Source organism: Pseudorca crassidens, chromosome 17 (genome assembly GCF_039906515.1).
Source record: "Pseudorca crassidens isolate mPseCra1 chromosome 17, mPseCra1.hap1, whole genome shotgun sequence".
Lineage (NCBI taxonomy): Eukaryota > Metazoa > Chordata > Mammalia > Artiodactyla > Delphinidae > Pseudorca > Pseudorca crassidens.
In genome coordinates this window covers 63,618,795-63,638,509 of record NC_090312.1, presented here as the reverse complement: position 1 = coordinate 63,638,509, position 19,715 = coordinate 63,618,795, and the positions used below count along the sequence as shown (strand labels likewise).

At 36.7% G+C, this 19,715-nt stretch overlaps 1 protein-coding gene across 2 annotated transcripts in view; it reads left to right on the top strand.

The window, feature by feature from the left end:
• Positions 1–19,715, top strand: part of PKIA (cAMP-dependent protein kinase inhibitor alpha) — a 95,388-nt gene that overhangs the window by 46,104 nt on the left and 29,569 nt on the right. Inside the window, exon 2 of one of the 2 annotated variants that reach the window (XM_067712016.1) lies at positions 16,402–16,527. The exons of the other annotated variant lie outside the window; for it this stretch is intronic. The gene's annotated coding sequence lies outside the window, so the exon portion shown is untranslated. The remainder of the gene's footprint in view (positions 1–16,401; positions 16,528–19,715) is intronic. 2 annotated transcript variants of the gene reach the window in all.

Here is a 19,715-nt window from a genome sequence, read left to right as displayed (position 1 = left end):
TCTAATTTCACTAGTTTTGTTACTGCTGAGGCTTCCACTGATTCTATGTGTGAATGTCTTCTTACCCTACTCATCCTATTTTCCTCTTTGAACTTCCTCATATGTAGAGAACCCATTTGATTGACTTAAAAGTCAGAAGATATAATCAGAGAAAAAGCAAAAAAGAATGACTATAATGCCAATTAGTATGACTATTAATTAGAAATTATGTTTTGAGGATTTTCAGACAGAAGAGGGGTAGAAATGATAATAGTTTAGTTTTAGGAAAGCTATAGTACACAAATAGAACCCCAAATCACACCACAGATAATTTTCCAGGAATTTAATATATCTGATATACACTCAATTTGTGCCCATGAATGGTGAGCAACTAGAAGTAAAGGAGAATCACATAGTTACATTTCTGGACAAATCAGGTTATCAGAATGATGTAATAATGGCAGTTTACCTTAATCACTTCTTAGGCTTTCTTATTTACTATGCTAAATGTTAAATGAGATTTCTGAGTAAAAGCATTACAATGACTTCAGCTTTGTGGGACATGAAACACAGTGAGAACTCGGAGCAGGGAAGGAAATAAGTAAGGTAAGAAGGAAAAAGAATTGAAAGAGCTGAAAGATGTATTACTTGACTGTCAGGTGTTAGGAGAGTTTATCTGTGCTTTTTCTTAATCTTCATAATGCTCTTGTCAGAATGGTAGTAACATACCCACTTTTTTAGATGAGCGACCTTTAACTATAGGTTGCACTTGATTGTCTGCCAGGTTTTCAAGTCTGTGTTGGGGACAGTAATGTCAGAAATTTCAATCCCAGTCAAATCAAGACCTGGTAGAAACACCATTATGGAAGTGCATAGTTTTGACCCAAATTTGACCACATTAAAATGTTGTTCTTTCTTCTCCAGGATGATAGTCTATATTTCAAGAAGAATTATAATTCTTGCCCCATAACAATTTCTTTGAGTTCTTTGTGCCAACTAAAACCTTTAATTGATTTTCATATTAGCAAAGCCCTGGAATTATATGCAAAATGCTATGAATAGTTATCTACCTATCTAATTATTTTTAGCAAAAGGATGCAGAGCCGTTATCAGATTCTCAAAACTCAATCAGATTATCTAACAGTTTACATTAAATGACATAATGAATGCCCTTTCTGGATCCAAACATTATAATATTTTTAATCCTTACCATGGTCCCTGAAATGTCTATTATCTCTAATTATCAGTAAGGGAACTGAGGCGTAGTAAAGTCTAAGTAAGTGAGAGGTCTGGAATTCAAATCCAGGTCAGTTTCAGGCTTGAACACCACTAATTCTATAGCCTACACTGCATTCTATACTCTCACTGTAGATAATCAATAAACGTTCATTTATTTCCTTTACCCCAGTTGGGGACAAAGAACATGGGTGTGTGAAAGAAAGTACAGATTAGTTTTAATGTAAATGATATAATAATAATGCTAGTCAGCAGTTATGGAATATTCATATTGTGCTAGGAGTTGAGCATTAAGTACAGGCATTCTTTTATTTAAAATCTCATATATATAATACCTACCTTAGGAAGTAGGTAATATAAATGTGCCAAGGTGACTGAAATAACGTGGTCATGTACAGGCAATGAAACTGGAAAAGAGTTTTCTGGGCTGATTGTTGAATGTTGGCCAAGACATTAAGGGGAGAAGGGATGAGCACTGGTGGGGAGACTGAAAACTTATTCATCGTGGGGAGAAAGCACTGGTGTAAGCATCGTACTGGTTGCTTAAGAACTGTTACCCTCATAACCCAAAAACTGAGGTTTTGCTGAAAGCTGAAGGCAGATTTCTTGCAGTGTGAAAAAGAATTTACTGATATCTATTCATCTCTTCATGTTTGAACCTGACTGTTTTGCAGATTTGTTGAAATGACTCAAGTTCTCTTTCAGATCTGGACTAAATGTCTGTATCACAGCATTAGGGCCCATGGAGCAGCATTTGCAAGCCCATACTCACCTCCCCCCTTTTTAGTGTTTTGCACTCTGGAAAAGCAAACAACAGCACCAACAATATCTTATTTCCTTTTATTTATAGTTATTATTAATCTTGTCAAGAAATCCAATGTGATATATTTATGCTAAAATATAAATGAAATTTTTCCAGTTTTATTGAGGTTTAATTGATATATAATATTGTATCTGTCCAAGGTGTACAATGTGATGATTGATACATATATATAGTGTGAAATGATTACCACAATAAGTTTAGTTAACCTTAATTCACATAATTACAAATTTTATTTTTGCGATGAGAACTTTCAAGATCTACTCTCTTAGCAACTTTCAAACATAAAGTACAGTATTGTTAACTGTAGTGACCAAGCTGTACATTATATCACCATTACTCACTTATCTTATAACTAGAAGTTTTTATCTTTTGATCATCTTCACTCATTTTCCTCATCTCCAACCCCCAGCTCTGGCAACCATCATTCCATTCTTTCTATCATGAGTTCAGTATTTTAGATTTCACATATGAGATCATAAAGTATTTCTCTTTCTCTGTCTGACATTTCATTTAGCATAATGCCCCCCAAATCCACCCATGTGGTCACAAATAGCCAGATTTCCTTCTTTATCATGGCTGAATAATAGTAGGTTGTATGCACCCCATTTTCTTCATCCATTCATCCACAAAAAAACACTGAGGTTGTTTCCATGTCTTGGCTCCTGTATTGGGTTGGCCAGAAAGTTCATACAGTTAATGAATACACTGTTCAATAAAACTTGGTGAAAATGAAAAATGTGTCTTTTAGTTTTACTTAAAATAAATCTTTGACAAAGCCAGCTAGGCATCCCTTTGAGTAATGACTTATATATCACATTGAAATATTTTAAACATATGAACAGTAATAGCTTAAATGACAAATGTTACTAATATTGACACAATTTATCAAGGAGAATATGTTAGAATATGTTAAAATGCAGATGGTCAGTGAAAGAACAAATGTAACTTTTAACTAAATATTGTCTTGATATTTAGACCATTGGTTAAGAACATGATAACAGGTTTCATCCATTTCAAGAAAGCAGAATATTTGCAGATCACTTAACATTTACTAGGTATGTTCTCAGTCCGGAAGGATATATTTCACTTACATGTGTCATTTAATTTAACCACATCCCTCTGTAATAGATAGTGTTATCCCTATTTGCAGATAGGAAACAGGCTCAGAAAGATTAAGAATGTTACCTAATTCTAGTAAGTAGCCAAACCTAAACTGATCTAATTCCAGGGCAAAGCTCTTTCTGACACATCAGTGTGGGTCTTTATCTCTTTGAGAATTGTTGAACATTAAAAGCCTTCTTCCAGGTAAATGCATAAAGAAACAACATGAGCAATGACATAACAATACAAGTCTCACTAAATAATTGGTGTGTTTGGCCTTGCTTTTGCTGATAGATCTTTTGCAAAATTGCTTTTCTCTGAGATAGTGGACTTTAACTATTTCCTTTGAAGACTTTCCTAAATTATACCTATCAGAAAGCTGCTTTGCTTTAAGGCTAAAGAAAAATGAAAGCTTGCTTAACTACACTTAGGTGCCAGGGTCATACTATGAACTCTACACCTGCCAGGATTCACGCTAAGATAGGGTGGCTCCACAAACTGTCCATAGTTCTGTGATTTCTTTCTGATATTTTGAAGTAGAAATAATTTAATAACTATTCACAAAAGAGAGAAACACTGTTTCTTGGTCCTCAATATCATACTGCTGTAGGCTAATTCTTTCTCTCTTCTGTTGCCCCTTAGTATAGAGAGTGTGTTTTGGGGACCCTCCTTCACGATCTTCTCCATTCCAAGAGCATCTTACATAAATCCAGGACTTCTCAAGCAGCTGGTTTTGCCAGATGGTCTTAGGGTTGGTTGTACCCATATATGTATAATCCTGAACTTCTCAAGTAAGGTCCTTGTAGAGCATAATGGCTAAGAGAATTGGTGCTGATACCAGACCTGAGTCCAAATACTGCCTATGCCCTTAACTAGCTGTGTAACCTTGGAGAAGTAACTTAAGCCCCTTAAAGGGATCAGATTTCTCACCCGGAAAATGGTGTAATAAATGCATCTACCCCATATGGTTAGTGTGTAAATTAATGTAACTTGAGATGGTGCATGTTAAGCATTAGCACAGTGCCTGTCTCTTATTAGTAATACCTGCTTTTATTATTAATTATTCTCTTTATATTCCCAGTTCCAGCTAGGTGCCTAACATATAATAGTTGTTCAGCAAATATTTACTGGATTGAACCAGCTCTGAAATTTAAGCATTGGGTCAACAGCAGTCACCCCACCATCATTTCTCCCACAGAAAGGGAGAATAGATGGAAGCCAGCCATCATACTTTCTTTTCTTATTCTAAACTTCCCATCCAACCCCAGCAATAAAAAACTCTTCCTGAACCCCAACAATTTCGAGAATTTTTCAAATCACACTATTTGAAAATAGTTGGGTTTCCCTAATCTAATATGTCCCAGGACCCCAAGGTCACCAAGTTTATATTAATGAAGTTTAGTTAAGATAAATGATTACAGTTAGTAAACCAACTGCTTATGAGCTCATTGGGCTTTTGAAAATTTACTATCTGCACTTCATAGAGACACAAGTATTTTGCTTTTGTAGGACACTCAACAGTCAAAGTAGTCTTTTAAAAAGCACAAATCAGATGCTATTATTGCACTGCTTCTAACCTCTAAAGGCTATCTGTTGTAAAGAGATTAAATTTTCAACTACTTAGCCAGGCTCACAGGGACCATGTGCGCTGGTCACTTACTGCATCTTTCCCTGACCTTCATGGGGTTCGAGGCACAGTTGTCTTTTTCAGTCCTTCAGATGCAACAAGCTCTACTTCTTGCTCTCCCAGCTTTAGATTGGCTAATCCTTCTACCCAGACCAATTTCCCTCTGATCATTAAGGTCTCGGTTCAAACGCCACCACTACTATCTTGACCAAAGAGATCTGCCTCCTCAGTGCCTCTCCATCCCATTGTCCAGTCGTATTTCTGTCACTGTACAAAATTTATTTACATGTTTACTCTGTCTTCCTCCACCACTGGACATTTGCTTAAGAGCAAGGACTTTGTAATTTTTTGCTCACCACTGAATCTTCCAAGGCTTGCAGCAGACACTGGCACATAGAAGGTGTGTAGGAAATGTGTGTCTAATAAATGAATAAATATGTGAATGAAAAAAAAAACTGAAACAGTAACACAAGAATATTTTTCTTTCAAAAGAATAATGAAAAATAATTTCATTCAATAAGAGTCATTCTTAGTTACTGATACATGACTTAGTAGATCCCATTCAGTTTAAAATGTTCCATTTTTTTCTGATACTTCACAAGTCATTAATTAAATGTTGCTCACTTTTAAGGCCAATCTGTGAGACATTATTTAACTTGTCTACTCTAAAGTTCCAGCATTAACTCAGGCGGGGCTTCACCAAGTACTGATCATGTGACCTTGGCCTCTCATTGCCTCAGTTTTCTCATTTGTAACATGGGTATAATAATAGGCTTATTTCATAGGCCTATGAGGAGGAAAACCTTATATATATATATATATATATATATGTGTGTGTGTGTGTGTGTGTGTGTGTGTGTGTGTGTGTGTCTATATATATGTATTTAAACAGTGTCTTAGAATAGTGTCTGGCACATGATAAGCATTATAGAAGTATTGACTGCTGCTACTAGTACTGTTATTATGAGAACTAACTGTTGAGAATAATCCTTCATATAGTGGTATATTCCACTGAAGATAAAGGAAACTAATAGAATATTAGAAATCAGATTAAACACAGAAAGCCAGTAAAATATACCAGGACAGAAGATGATGGGAGTGTGAAAGCATAAAGGAAAAAAAACGGTTTTTGTTTTTGTTTTTCTTTCTTAATGAAGGAAAGAGCCTAGAAATAGGACAAAAACTATTCATTGGCTATACTGACATGGAGATCGCTGGTGACCTTCATAAGTAAAATTTCAGGACAGTGGGCAAAGAAATTACGGTGAGAGAAGTCAGATGGATGTAAATTATAGAGTAAATGGGACGTGAGGAAATAGAAATATATGAAGATAACAATTTTGAAAAGTTTAGACATGAATTGGCTAAAGAATATATGCAGGGATTAGGGGAGGAGGGAGGCTTTCATGTTACATGTATAGTTTTTAACACTTTAAGTTGGAGTTACTAGTCTAGAATGAGGTTGAATTTTGGCAAGAATCATTCATAAGGAGTAGATGGGTTGTAGAAAATGCAGTGCTGTGAAGTACTTGAGAAGATGAGAGAAAATGAAATGCTATCTGTAGTGCACATGGCCTTTTAACTTTAACTCCTGTAGTAAAAGGGAATACAAAGATCAATGCAAATGCTAATGAATTAATGGATTTGGCAGTGGACTGTTTACTGACTTCTATGTTCTTAATGAGTTATGAAGCACCTCACCAGCTCAGAGTGAAGGAAGTAGAGAGGATGGAGGAAAATTTGAGGAGGGTAGGTAAAGCTTCTAAGAAAATAGTCCTTAAGGAGAATTAGAAAGAACTTACTGTAAGTCAGAGCAATATTTCCAGTCTTGAAAATCCATTTGAAGTTGGTGATTATTAATTTATTGGAATACCAATTTGCCCTGCCACATGATTTTTCTCCAGCTACCTGGGTATAAGCTACACAGAGGCAGAACAGAGTGAGAGATAACAATCGAGGGAAAATACAATTAGTATTTTTTTTACCTTTTTCCACTTCCCCGCTCCAACTCTGGGGAGCCTTCATGGACATGGCTGCCCTCCCAGCCTCCAGCAGCACTCTGTTATCAAAGAATTCAAAGAAATGGAATATAGGTTTCCAACTTATTAATTTAGCAAAATCAAAAATTATATATAATGTCTTCTGTTGGCAAAGATTTTTGCAATATAATTTGGTTCCATCTTTTGACAAGTAATTCGGCAATGTCTAGCAAGACATTTTACACATTAATTCTACTTCTACTTCTGGAAGCTTATGCCAATAAATAATTTATAATCCAGAAAATTATTATATAAAGATGCTCATTGTCATGTCATTTGTAATAACAAAAAATTGGAAACACCTTTAATTGTTAACAATAAGAAAACAGTTTAGGAAATTATATCCACTTAATAGAAAATTACACAGTTACTATATTATAATTACAAGATGATGGAGCAAAATAGAATAATGCTTGATAAAGAAAGAACGAAGAAAGCTGACCTAAAACTGTGTCTTCCTTATGACAGTAATTATGTAAACATATAAATATTTATTAAAACTTAAAACCAAAATAAAGTTTTAAAAGCTCTGTACCAGTAATGGGGATTTTACGTTTGTTTCAAAATATTTTTTAACATAACTCTTAAATTTTGTTTTTCCTACTCCTTTTCTTAAGAATTTCTTATTATTAACCTCATTTTTCATTTCATAGTTTCAAATAAAGTCAGCAATTTTATCATCAGAGAAGATTAGACTTATTTGACAGTTCATAATTCCAAGTTATTTGGTATAAAAAGACCACATACACTTGTAGGTTCTTTCAAAATAAAATTTCGAGGATTTTATTTTTTTGCTTAGTCTTTCCTAGTATGGAGATTAAGCAAACTACCTAAAATTGCTAGCCATTCTTTTTTCATTTTTCTCATTTTATTCATTTATCTTGCCCTTCACAGAAATGATAACAAATGAGTCTGCAGCTGCATCTTCCAATTTCTTAAATCCTCTATTTTCCACATTATGAAATCATACTAATATGAATGCTTCCAGTATTTTCAGAGCTCTTTAGTTATTATACTTTAGCATTCTGTATGAAGTATCTTATGTAAGTGTAAAATTTAGACTCAACTTCTGGAAGCTTTTGATTTCTTAGTTCAAAAGTGAGAGATCCTTAGTTCAGCCATATGATTAACAATTACTTGTATAGTAAGAAGCTCCTAATTTATTGTTTTATGGATACCTGGCAGTTTTCTTGCCATTTCTCAGAAGTTCTCTATTAAACACATTCTCTCTCTCTCTCTCTTTCTCTCTCTCTCTCTCTCTCACACACACACACACACACACATTGTGATTGAAAGCACAGACTTTGGCATTATGAAGTCTAAGGTTCAATTTCCAGTTCTGTAGTTTCTGGGCCACTTCACTTTAGGCAAGTAATCTAATGTCTCTGAACCTTGTCATTTTCATCTGTAAAATGGAGATTACAATTATATCAGACAATCCTCAAAACATCCGTAATGATTTTAGAGTTTCAGAGTCAGGTACAAGCAGGCACTCAGTAAATGGCTAGTGCTTTTATTACTTTATTATTATTTAGGTCTTGGTTTTCCTTGAGTCTGTGAGTCTCCATAATGAAATGTAATTTCCAGTAGATTGAGTAACACCTGTTTTCACCAAAAATTTTAACTGAGTTCATTACTTTCTGTGCAACCAGATTAGTTTTCTACCTTTTTCTCTGTGCCGTATGTAGGTGTTCAATAGATTTATTTAATAAATGTATGAATGCATGAATGCGTAGATGAATTTTTAAATGCTTCTTTTTGAGAAGGTAGAACAAATGTGACACAGTAGAACAGATAAGAAAATAGTCCATGGAAAAAATGGCAAAGTCACATATGTGCCCAGGGCCAGCCTAAGAAGAATTGCTTTTTATTTTTAAGGAAAAATGTGTTGAATAGCTTATTTTAATTATTTTTAAAAGTTAAGTACAGAATGGGCTTCCCTGGTGGCACAGTGGTTGAGAGTCCGCCTGCCGATGCAGGGGACACAGGGAAGATCCCACATGCCGCGGAGCGGCTGGGCCCGTGAGCCATGGCCGCTGAGCCTGCGCGTCCGGAACCTGTGCTCCGCAACGGCAGAGGTCACAACAGTGAGAGGCCCGCGTACCGCAAAAAAAAAAAAAAAAAAAAAAAATTAAGTACAGGGACTTCCCTGGCGGTCCAGTGGTTAAGACTTCGCCTTCCAATGCAGGGGGTGTGAGTTCAATCCCTAGTCGGGGAGCCATGGTCCCACATGCCTCGCAGCCAAAAAAATCAAAACATAAAACAGAAGCAGTATTGTAACAAATTCAATAAAGACTTTAAAAAGTGGTCCACATCAAAAAAAAAAGTTAAGTACAAAAATTTGCTGATGATTTACATATTTAGCACCAATAAAATAATGTGAGATTAGCTGTACTAAAACAGAATGTTGAGTTACATTCACATTAAGTGACATTATATAGTCTAAATTTATGGAAAACCTCTGAGATGGCTGATAAAAAGTAAGGTGGTGAGTGACCTTTGAGCAGAAAAAGACAGAAAGAGAAGTGGCCTCTTCTACATTCTATTGTGCCTCTAAGTAAAATGCTTGGTAATCTAGCTACAAAGCTATATGTCATTTGGCTTTAGGCACCTACTGTGATTTACCTTGTGAAGATCAGATTTTGCCATGGAGAGGATTTGTAAAAGTATCACACATTCCAGTACCATTGGCAACCACAGCTACCAAAAACTCCAATTTAAATTGATAAACCTAATATCAGATGATAGTACCATTTCCTTGTGGGTGTTTTGGGAAAAGGTGGGTAGGAAATGTATAAAAGTGAATACTTTATTGACTGAAATAACAATTCATCATTTTGAAAACATAAAATACATTAAAGTTGTTACAGCATCATGCATTAATATTTCACTGTACTTTAGACATGGCCTACAATCAATGTTTTCTGCCCTTTGAAACAGAATCATGCTTGTGGTATGCATTAATCATATAAAAGATTAAACACTGAAAAGAAATTCAGCCTTTAAAGATGATTTCCTTTGATTTATTCCGTGGGTTCTTCCAAAAAGTTACACCAAGAATTATTGCTTGTTAAATTGGAGTTACAAATTCTTTCAGAGTTACTTAGTATTTTCTTTAATGTCAGTATCAAGGAAGGTAAAGCAAATTTACATATTTATTAGGAAATACAGGCACATGATCATAAAACAAGAAAACACAACGTTTTTATAGACTTTATTTTTTAGAACTGTTACAGAAAAATTGAGAAGATAGTATAAAGTGTTTCCATATACACTATACCCATTTCCCTCTATGATGATCAACTTATATTAGTATGTTACATTGTTACATTCAATGAACAAATATTGATACATTATCATTTACTATAGTCCATACCTTAGTCCAGTTCCTTAGTTTTTACCTAATGTCCTTTTTCTATTCCAGGATTTCATCCAAAACATCACATTACATTTAGTTGCCATGTTTCCTTAGGCTCCTCTTGGGTTTGATAGCTCCTCAGATTTTCCTTGGATGACCTTGACAATTTTGAGTAGTTAGGTTTTTGTAGGATGCCCACTACTAGAATTTGTTTGATGCATTTTTCATGATAATATTGGGATTATGTGTTTTGGGGAGGAAGACCACAGAGTAGAAGGGTTATTTTATCAGATCACATCAAGTGTACAAAGTATCAATATGCATTATAAATGCTGAGGTCGACCTTGATCACCAGGCTGAGGTAGTGTTTTTCAGGTTTCTCCATTGCAAAGTTACTGTTTTCCCTTTTCCATATTGTACTTTTTGGAAGCAAGTCAATATGCTCAGCCCACAGCTAAGGAATAGGGAGTTATGCTTAAGATGGAGTACTACATAAACTATTTGGAATTCTTTTGCACTGGAGATCTATCTATTCTCCTGCATTTACTTATGTATCCAATTATTTATTTATATCAGAAGAACTCATGGATTTTTATTTTATACTTTGGGTTATAATCTAATTCTACGTTAGTTGCTTTGTTCCTCAAATTGCTCTAGTCCTGACCCTTGTGAACTCTTTTCAGTTCAGTGGCTCGTGTGCCACTCTGAGGTATCCCCATCCTATATATTTTTTGGAACTTCCTAACTTTCTGACACTATAAGATGGTCTTGTATATAAATCTTGTATATTTACTGCCCCAGTCCTAGAATCAGCTATTTCTTCAAGGATAACTAGGTCTTTTCAGTGGAGAACAGTATTAGACAGCAGGATCTGGGTGTGGGGTGTGCTAATTGCTGCCCGAATGTCATTGCTTCTAGATCTTCTCAGCTGACAGAGCAAAGAGATAATATGTGTGTACATTACCCATGTATATGCACATATCTATAAGTATCTCTCTACATAACATGTGTATTAAGGTAATATGAAGCAATATTAAGCTAAACATGAATGTATGTTGATGTTTCCAACTTTAATCTGTTACCACATAGATCATCTTAGCCTCATCTCTTGCTTATCTTTAAATTTCAACTCCAGCAAAACACTTGACTTTTAGAAGTGTGAAAATCAAATTGTAGCAACTTTGGGAAGCCACATCATCTAGCAGAATAATTCTTAAAGGGCAAGGTGTATATCATCAAATTTTAATTTACAGTCAGCAGTACTTTGTAACATCAATAGGCCTCCAGACTTCTGCTTCCAAGAAGATGAAGTAGCCCATTTCTCCCAGGTTCCCCCACTTAAAACTAAAACCCTGAACATAACAACAAACAAACATAGGAAGACACTGAAAGGTGGAAATGAGAAGGCAGACTTAACTAGGGACTTTGGGACTTGAGGAATAACATGGTGATGAGTCCCCTGTGTTTCCTGTTGCTTCCCATACATCCTGGAGAAGGTATTACAGGAACCCCCAATCAATAACCACCAACAGAACAACAGACAAAAAAGCTTCAAAAAAACCCCCGTTCCCCCTAGCCAAAGTATGAGGAAAGGGGATGCTAAAGACAGAAAACCATTTGGGCAATAATATACACTCTACTCGAGCCAAGTGCCAGTTGGAATATTGCACCCATCCCCTATGTCCTGTGGTTTCAGTTGGGCCAAGCTAGGATTTGATCTTCCACACTACCCCACTCCTGCCCTCCAGAAGAGGCAGCGCTCTGATTCCCCACCAGGGCTGTTTCATTGTGGTCCAGTGGTGAGCTGAGCCTCCACCCCTTTGCATTAACAAAGAGACTTTCAAAGGTGGTGCCTGACAGGCTAGTTAACACTGGGCTGCCCTCACACAGTCATGGGGTCCAATGGTGGGACTTAGCCTCCGTCTCTCCCTGACATCAGTAAGAATAGGATGTTACAGGTTGGAGGGAGTAGGCACCCCACTAACCCCCAACACATGGTGTCAGTGAGACCCAATGGGGTGCTGAATCCCCATAACCATCCTGAGGCAGTAAGACAGAATGAGATGGCACAAGCAGGGCTAGTTGGCAGTTCTCTTCCTCTTCCCCTGGTGTCAGTGGGGCCAGCAGGTAGCTGACCCTCTACCCACACCCGGCATCAACAAGAAGGAATGAAGTGGGAGGAAGGACAGCAAACACTTCACTTCTCCCCTCCCCTGGTGTCAAAAAATCTACTGGGGAGATGAACTTCCACTCCTACTAAAAGGCAACACAATGATATTAATGTTCCCACTTTTGGGGGTAGGTGTCAGAAGGGCTAATAGGATAGCTGAACTTCTACTTGATCTGTCTGCAGTGAGACAATGTAAGTGCCCACTTTTGCTGGGGTATTGTCAGTAGGACCCAATGGAAATCTGTACGTAACCCCCCAGTCCTCATACTACACCTCAAATAGGATGACTTCCTTCTAAAAAGTAATAATACAATTAAATGGGATACAGAGTCATATAATAACTCACAATGTTTAGAATACAATTGAAAAATACTCATGACACAAAGAACCAGGAAATCACAAAATAAATGAGAAAAGACAATAAACATACACCAACACTGAGATAAAACATCTATTGAAATTATCAGACAAGGATTTTAAATAGGCTGTCACATAAATGCTTCAATTAGCAATTATGTGTTCCTTGACAGAAATGGGAAAAAATAGAAAATGTAAACAAAGAACTAGAAGTTATAAGAATAAAAACAAATGAGAACAGTAGAACTGAAAAATACAACAATCAAAAAACTTTGCTCAAGAGTAGAGTGGAGATTACAAAGCATAGAATCATGAACTTAGAAGAGATCAGTACAATGTACCAAATGTACAGAGAAAAATAGACTGAGGGGTAGAGATGGGAGAAAGAACAGGATCTCAAGAACCTGTAAACAGTAGCAAAAGCACTAACATTCATATCATCAAAGTTCCAGAATGAAAAAAGAGAGCACGTAGGACTGACAAAGTATTCAAAGAAATAATGACTAAAAAGTTCCCAATTTTTTAGAAGACATAAACACAAATTCAAGATTCTGAACAAAGCCAAAGAGGAAAAACAGAAAGATAATCCTTGCCAAGACATGTCATAATTAAACTTCTGAAAAGTAGAGACAAAAAAAAAATCTCGAAAGTGGACAGGCAGAAACAATGCATCACTTATTGAGAAACACCAATTCCAATGACAGCATATTTCTTGTCTAAAACTATGGAGTCAGAAACATTGACATAACATTTTTCAAGTACTTAAAGAAAAGAACTCTCAGCCACAAATTCACACTTTTTATATCCACTTTCATGTTTGACTTATATTAATGGACTACTAACTCATCTTTCTATATCCAGGACTGCCATCACGCTTCTCCAGAGATCTAGTCACAGTATTTCCAGGATGATCTTTCTGAGGATGAAACAATTTTTTCTTATAAAAATACCTGATGTGTTATGAAACTTTTCTCTCTTCTAAGTTACCAGTTAAAATCCTTCAATGGATTCCCATCTTTCTTGGAGTAAAATCTCACATCCAAACTCTCTTTGTCCTTTTGGGCTGCTGTAAGATTATCCTGCAGGTTGGGTGGCTCATAAACAACAGGAATTTTTGTTTTTTTTCTCACGGTTCCAGAGGCTGCAAGTTCAAGAATAGGGTGCCAGTATGGTCAGATGAGGGCCCTCTTCTGAGTCACAGACTTCTCATTGTATCCTCACATGGCAGAAGAGGTTAGGGAGCTCTGTGGGGTCTCTTTTATAAGAGCACTAATACCATAATCACTTCCCAAAGGCCCCACCTACTAATACCATCAGCTACGGAAATTAAGATTTCAACGTATGAATTTGGAGGGGAACACAAAGACTAGACCATAGCACTTACTATACATACATGGACCATTCATGATATGGCTTCTACCACCCTCTCCATTGTCTTCTTTACTTACACTCCAGTGAGCTTTTTTTTTTTTTTTTTTTTTTTTTTTTTTGCGGTACGCGGGCCTCTCACTGTTGTGTCCTCTCCCGTTGCGGAGCACAGGCTCCGGACGCGCAGGCTCAGCGGCCATGGCTCACGGGCCCAGCCGCTCCGCGGCATGTGGGATCTTCCCGGACCGGGGCAGGAACCCGTGTCCCCTGCATCAGCAGGTGGGCTCTCAACCACTGCGCCACCAGGGAAGCCTTAGTGAGCATTTCTTATACTGATTATGAATGGAACTCCTTTCTGGACTGATCCTTAACCATTCATTTTCCGGCGACCATGAATGTATCTTCTCTTTTCCTCAAAAATTCACCCCTCCATCATGTTACATATCCATTTCAATTGCCTTCTACAGGAAACCCTACTGATATCCCCCATATACTGCTGTCCACAGCATGAATTAAGGTCTTACCGTGTCTTCCTATAGCACTCTGTAATAATTTTTACGGTAACTATGGATTTTCTTATTTGATTGTCACAATACATTGAATTCTAGGTGGCACGATAATGATTTTAGTAACAGTAACACTGGTGCCTAGTTTAACCCATGGCATACTTTAGGTGTTCAATAAATGTTTGTTGAATGAGTGAATGAATGAATGGTTAATTTGAAATCTTAATCATGTTACTTTTCAAAAATCTGTTAAAAGATACCCACGGTTTTCCAGAAGATTAGGGACTTAGGATCTTAAACTTGATTTAATAGAGGAAATTTTTACTCATACATCATGCTTAAATACCTCAAAGTAAAACCATTAACCCAGGAATTTAAGGTTATCCATTTGGACTTGCAAGCCAATAATTAATATCTCCTGCCCCGACTGTATTAGATGGTTTCAATGCTCCACTCATATCTCCCCAGCACTCATCATTCCAGTATATGCTGATAGAATCATGCTACCACCTGCAATTATCCACCTTAGGGCAGGCCAGAAGTGTACAGGAGTTAATGTATCTGGGTGTAGCTTTCAACCAAGGATGGAGGGGACTGGAAGATAAGTACTTCAAGTTTCTCACCGATTCTTGGGATAACTCTGAGACATGTTCTATAGAGTTTCACAGAACTCCCCTGAAGTACTGGCAGCAGTTCCCTGCAGGAGTAATTTATTTAGTAATGCACCTCTGTTGGCTTCCTTCCATGCCTCCATTCTCAATTCCTACTCCACTTCTGAGTTTTCTGGAAGCACCTCCCAGATGAACAGTTTGCATTCAAATTATTGCCTCAGTTCTGCTTCTAGGGGAATTCAATTGATAGCCTCCTAATAATCCAATGCTCCTTACAGAGCTGTCACTGGTACAAGTACCAAGGCACGGCACATTACGTATCACTCCTCCTAAATCCTAATATTTTTAAACAGATAGGAAAGAGCATGACCTTGAAGAGAAAAAGAGTTTATGTGAGAATGGCCAATGGATAAAGGGAAGGAGAGACAGTGCCATTTGTTTTCCATTCATGATAGTGTGAAATTTATGGGCAGATGGTCTAACAGGTGTGACTATAATTTGAGGAGCCTGCTCCCTTGGTTACAGAAGACTGCTATTGTTATTATTATGGAACCACAACCTCATGACTTTATTGCTTCACTTGATGTAGCCTTTTCTTGTACCCTTAAATCTTTCTATATCACTGAATTGCAGCCAATAGGTTTATTTTCTCCCTATGGCTCATCACAAAAAAAGACACACATGTGCGCGCGCACACACACACACACACACACACACACAGAGTTTTGTGTATGCCAGTGCTAGAAAAGACAAGCTCATGGTGCATGTATGCAATGGATATTGTACATTACAGGTCTCTGTGAAATAGTCTTCTACAGGTTCCTGTGTTTATTTTATGAATAATTAACTTTAGTAAAATTAATTTCCTGAAGATCTTTTTTTTTTTTTTTTTAATTTCCTGAAGATCTTGATGAAGACTGAAGAAAGGAAGTAAATTGTAAAGAAAAAGACTTAGAAACTTGCCCTTCTTGCCCTCTCTTTGTGTCTTGATGAACAAAGGATAACTGGGCCTTTTTTGAAGCCTTTGCTTGAGTTGAAGACAAAATGCAGCCTGCACTCTTATCATAATATGTTCAGTTCATGAGCACACAAACTTATAAACCGTGAACTTCCCTAAAGTTATTATACCATTTAGAAGATGTTTGCTTGGACGTTTACTTAAAACCAAACAATTGAGGTCTATGTGTCCAAATAATTTCCTTCTCTCTTGCTTGTCACCATTTCAGTTTCCTGAGTTTCTGGGAAGGCCTGGTTTCCCCAAAGGAACGATTTCTGGTAGAAGTCTGAAGGTCTGACCCAAGAAAAAAATCCAGTATAGCCAATGAATTGAGGACAAGAAGGTTTCCAATCAGGTAGGAACATTTAATCTCATACATTACGTCACCTTAAGTAAGGTGTGCTGATAGCTGGATATGATTTAACTGCTTGGAAAAAGATGCATATATAACCTACCGCACAAGGAAGCTGTTCTCAGTTCCCTTAGAGGTTGTGGTGTTTATCAGAGTGCCTTGGGGGAAAATGATTACAATGCTTTTTTTTTTTTTTTTTTAGCTCATTGTTGCCAAGTACACTTGGTGATCTTGGTGCCTGTGGTTTAATCCCAGGAGGTTAGACATGTGAACAACACATTAACCGTTTTTAGTATTTTCTCCCAAGACAAATCATTTTTATAGGTTGTCTCCATGGTCTTCTAGTTGCTCATCAAAATTAAGCATCAAGTCTTCTAAGTGAGCAATAGCCTCAGTCAGTGTGAGGAAATCAGCTTGGTTCTTATTGGGGCACATCTTGGTCTTGGCACAAAGTGAGTTCACATAGGGAGTTAGAAGGAGGAGAATGGGGCATGCGAAAGGGGAGTTCTGTGTTCTCATTTACCTATGCACGTTGAAACTCCACTAACAGTTTTATTTTCATTAGTAATTTGTGATAAAAACTTAGGGTAGGGCTTCCCTGGTGGCACAGTGGTTGAGAGTCCGCTTGCCGATGCAGGGGAAACGTGTTCATGCCCCGGTCCAGGAAGATCCCACCTGCCGCGGAGCAGCTAGTCCTGTGAGCCATGGCCGCTGAGCCTGCGCGTCCGGAGCCTGTGTTCAGCAATGGGAGAGGCCACAACAGTGAGAGGCCCGCATACCGGAAAAAAAAAAAAAAAACTTAGGGTAAAGGGAATAATGAAGCTGTCCCATTATATGGCAGGACAAAAGATAGTAGTGACATCAAAATCAGGGCCTATCCATCTCATTTGCAGTTATATACTCAGTGTTTATCATAGCATTTGACCCCTCATCAGTATTCAATAAGAAGATGCGTGTTGAATGACTTAGGGATGAATTAATGAATGAAAAAAATTAATATGGTAGAAAATGTGTTTTATCCTTGTATTTTCGTGTGTTGACTTCTGTATTTCAAGACCCAGCACTGTAACTGACACATAGAATATAAGCAATAAAATTTGTTGAAAGAATGAATGAGTCCCCACAATTCTAAGAATAATTTTAAGACCAACACAGACCCCATATCTGCCAAGGTCTATGACAGAAGTATCCAGAGGTGAAAGCCTGGATCTCAGCTAGTGGTAGAGCTGACAGAATTTATCTAGTTTTAATAATTTACAGCTCATCCCATTACATTTAGGCATAGTACCTACATGAGCCATACAATTAAATGTTGACTGAAAAAAAATGCACAACCTAAAAGTTGAGAATTATGTTTTATTTGGAGGACATACAGAGGACTTAAGTCAGGAGACAGCCTCTCAGATAGCTCTGAGGGACTGTTCTGAAGAGGTAAGGGAGGGCACAGGATATTTAGGATTTCTTGCAAAAAACAAAAAAACAGGTAGTTGGAACATCAAAAGATTACTGTTAATTAAAGAAACTAGACATCTTAAGTTAATAAATTTAGCACTTTTGTATATATGGTGAGATGCAAGAATCTGGTCTCATGGAAATCATTCCCTTGATATGCACTTTAATTATCTAGGGCCAGTATCCTGTTTTCTCCATCCTGAATCCCCTCAGGGTGCAGCTTTGGGTGTGGCTTCAGTGGCTGATGGCTTGATGGCTATAACATCCTGTGTTACCGATAAGGCTGGCTACATACTTTGTCCACATAAATGACTTGAATATGGATAGTAAATCTGTGGATTTGCAAAACGTAATTCTTAGAGCATTTTTATAAGGACAAAGTTAAGGGCAATTTCAGAATCACTAGCAGCTAAAATTGCTATTTATATTTTTCCACTGGTAGGTAGTAATCTGCTGTTGCTATCTTCAGTATTCCCAAGGGATAACAAAAACCATTTAATTCAAGAAAGAAATGTAAAGTTTAGCACAATGCAGCTTCCACAAAACCAAACACACAAACATACACCCAACTCTCGCAGATATGAAGTAATAATCTAAAATAGAATCCTGGAACTAATTGCAAAACAAGAGCAAATGTACTCATATTGGATAATTTTATTCTTTTATTAATGTTTGATATATATATATATGTATTTATTATTAAAATTCAGAGTTGCTATATGGAGAAATAGCTTTGTACCAATATTGTCTTTATATGTGTTTATCAATAATGTATGAGATTGCCTCCTATGCTCCTTTTCCTTTATTCTCTTGCAGGCAGTAGATCGTAGTTATCAGTTGTTTTTAAAATTTCTAGGCAGCCAAAGGACTAGTATCACTTAAATAAAGAAGGCAAATTGTCCCAAAGTAGGAACAACTTTCCTTCATTATGGAACATAAAGTCCTCATATGAAAGGGGAAGAATTTCATAGCTAAAAGCTTTCAACTACAAAAGATTTATGAGTAACTATGTATGTTGTTTCAAAGTGGACTCTCTATAATTAATGTCTAGGGGTTATCTTTGGTATATAATGGATTTTTAAAATATTATTAGATAATATACAAAAGAATATATTTAATTGTATGTAAGTTATGAGAAATAATAAAAACTGCAAACACACCACCAAAACTAAGAACTAGAATCAAAACTGCTGAGTCTTCTCTCTGTTCTCTACCCTGATCCCACCCTCCTGCTTTCACCAAAGAAATCACTCTGATCTTGGCTTTATGTTCAACATCCACATAATTTTTATCTGATTTTGCTTATTATTGAGATTTATAAAATTGATATCATACTTTAGTCTTCTGTGCTTGCTTTTTTTACTCAACATTATGTTTCTAAGGTTCATCCACTCTGCTTTAACTAGTGTTCATTCATTTGTACTACTGTACAATATTTTATTGTATAAATACAAGAAAATGTGTTTATTATTCTATTAATGATATTTGGGTTGTTTTGGGCCTATTACGGACAGTACTTCCATGAACATTTATTTTAATGTTTCCTGGTACACATGTGCAAGATTTAACATAAGTAAAAGAGTAGACATACTGAGAGTAGAATTGCTGAGTTGTAGGGAATTCAAATAGTCAACTTTAAAAAATAATGTCAAAATGTTTTCCAAAGTTATGGAATCAATTTTCAGTCCTTTTGCTCTATAGCTTCACCAGTTAGAATGGCCAGTCTAGTCTTTTGTTCC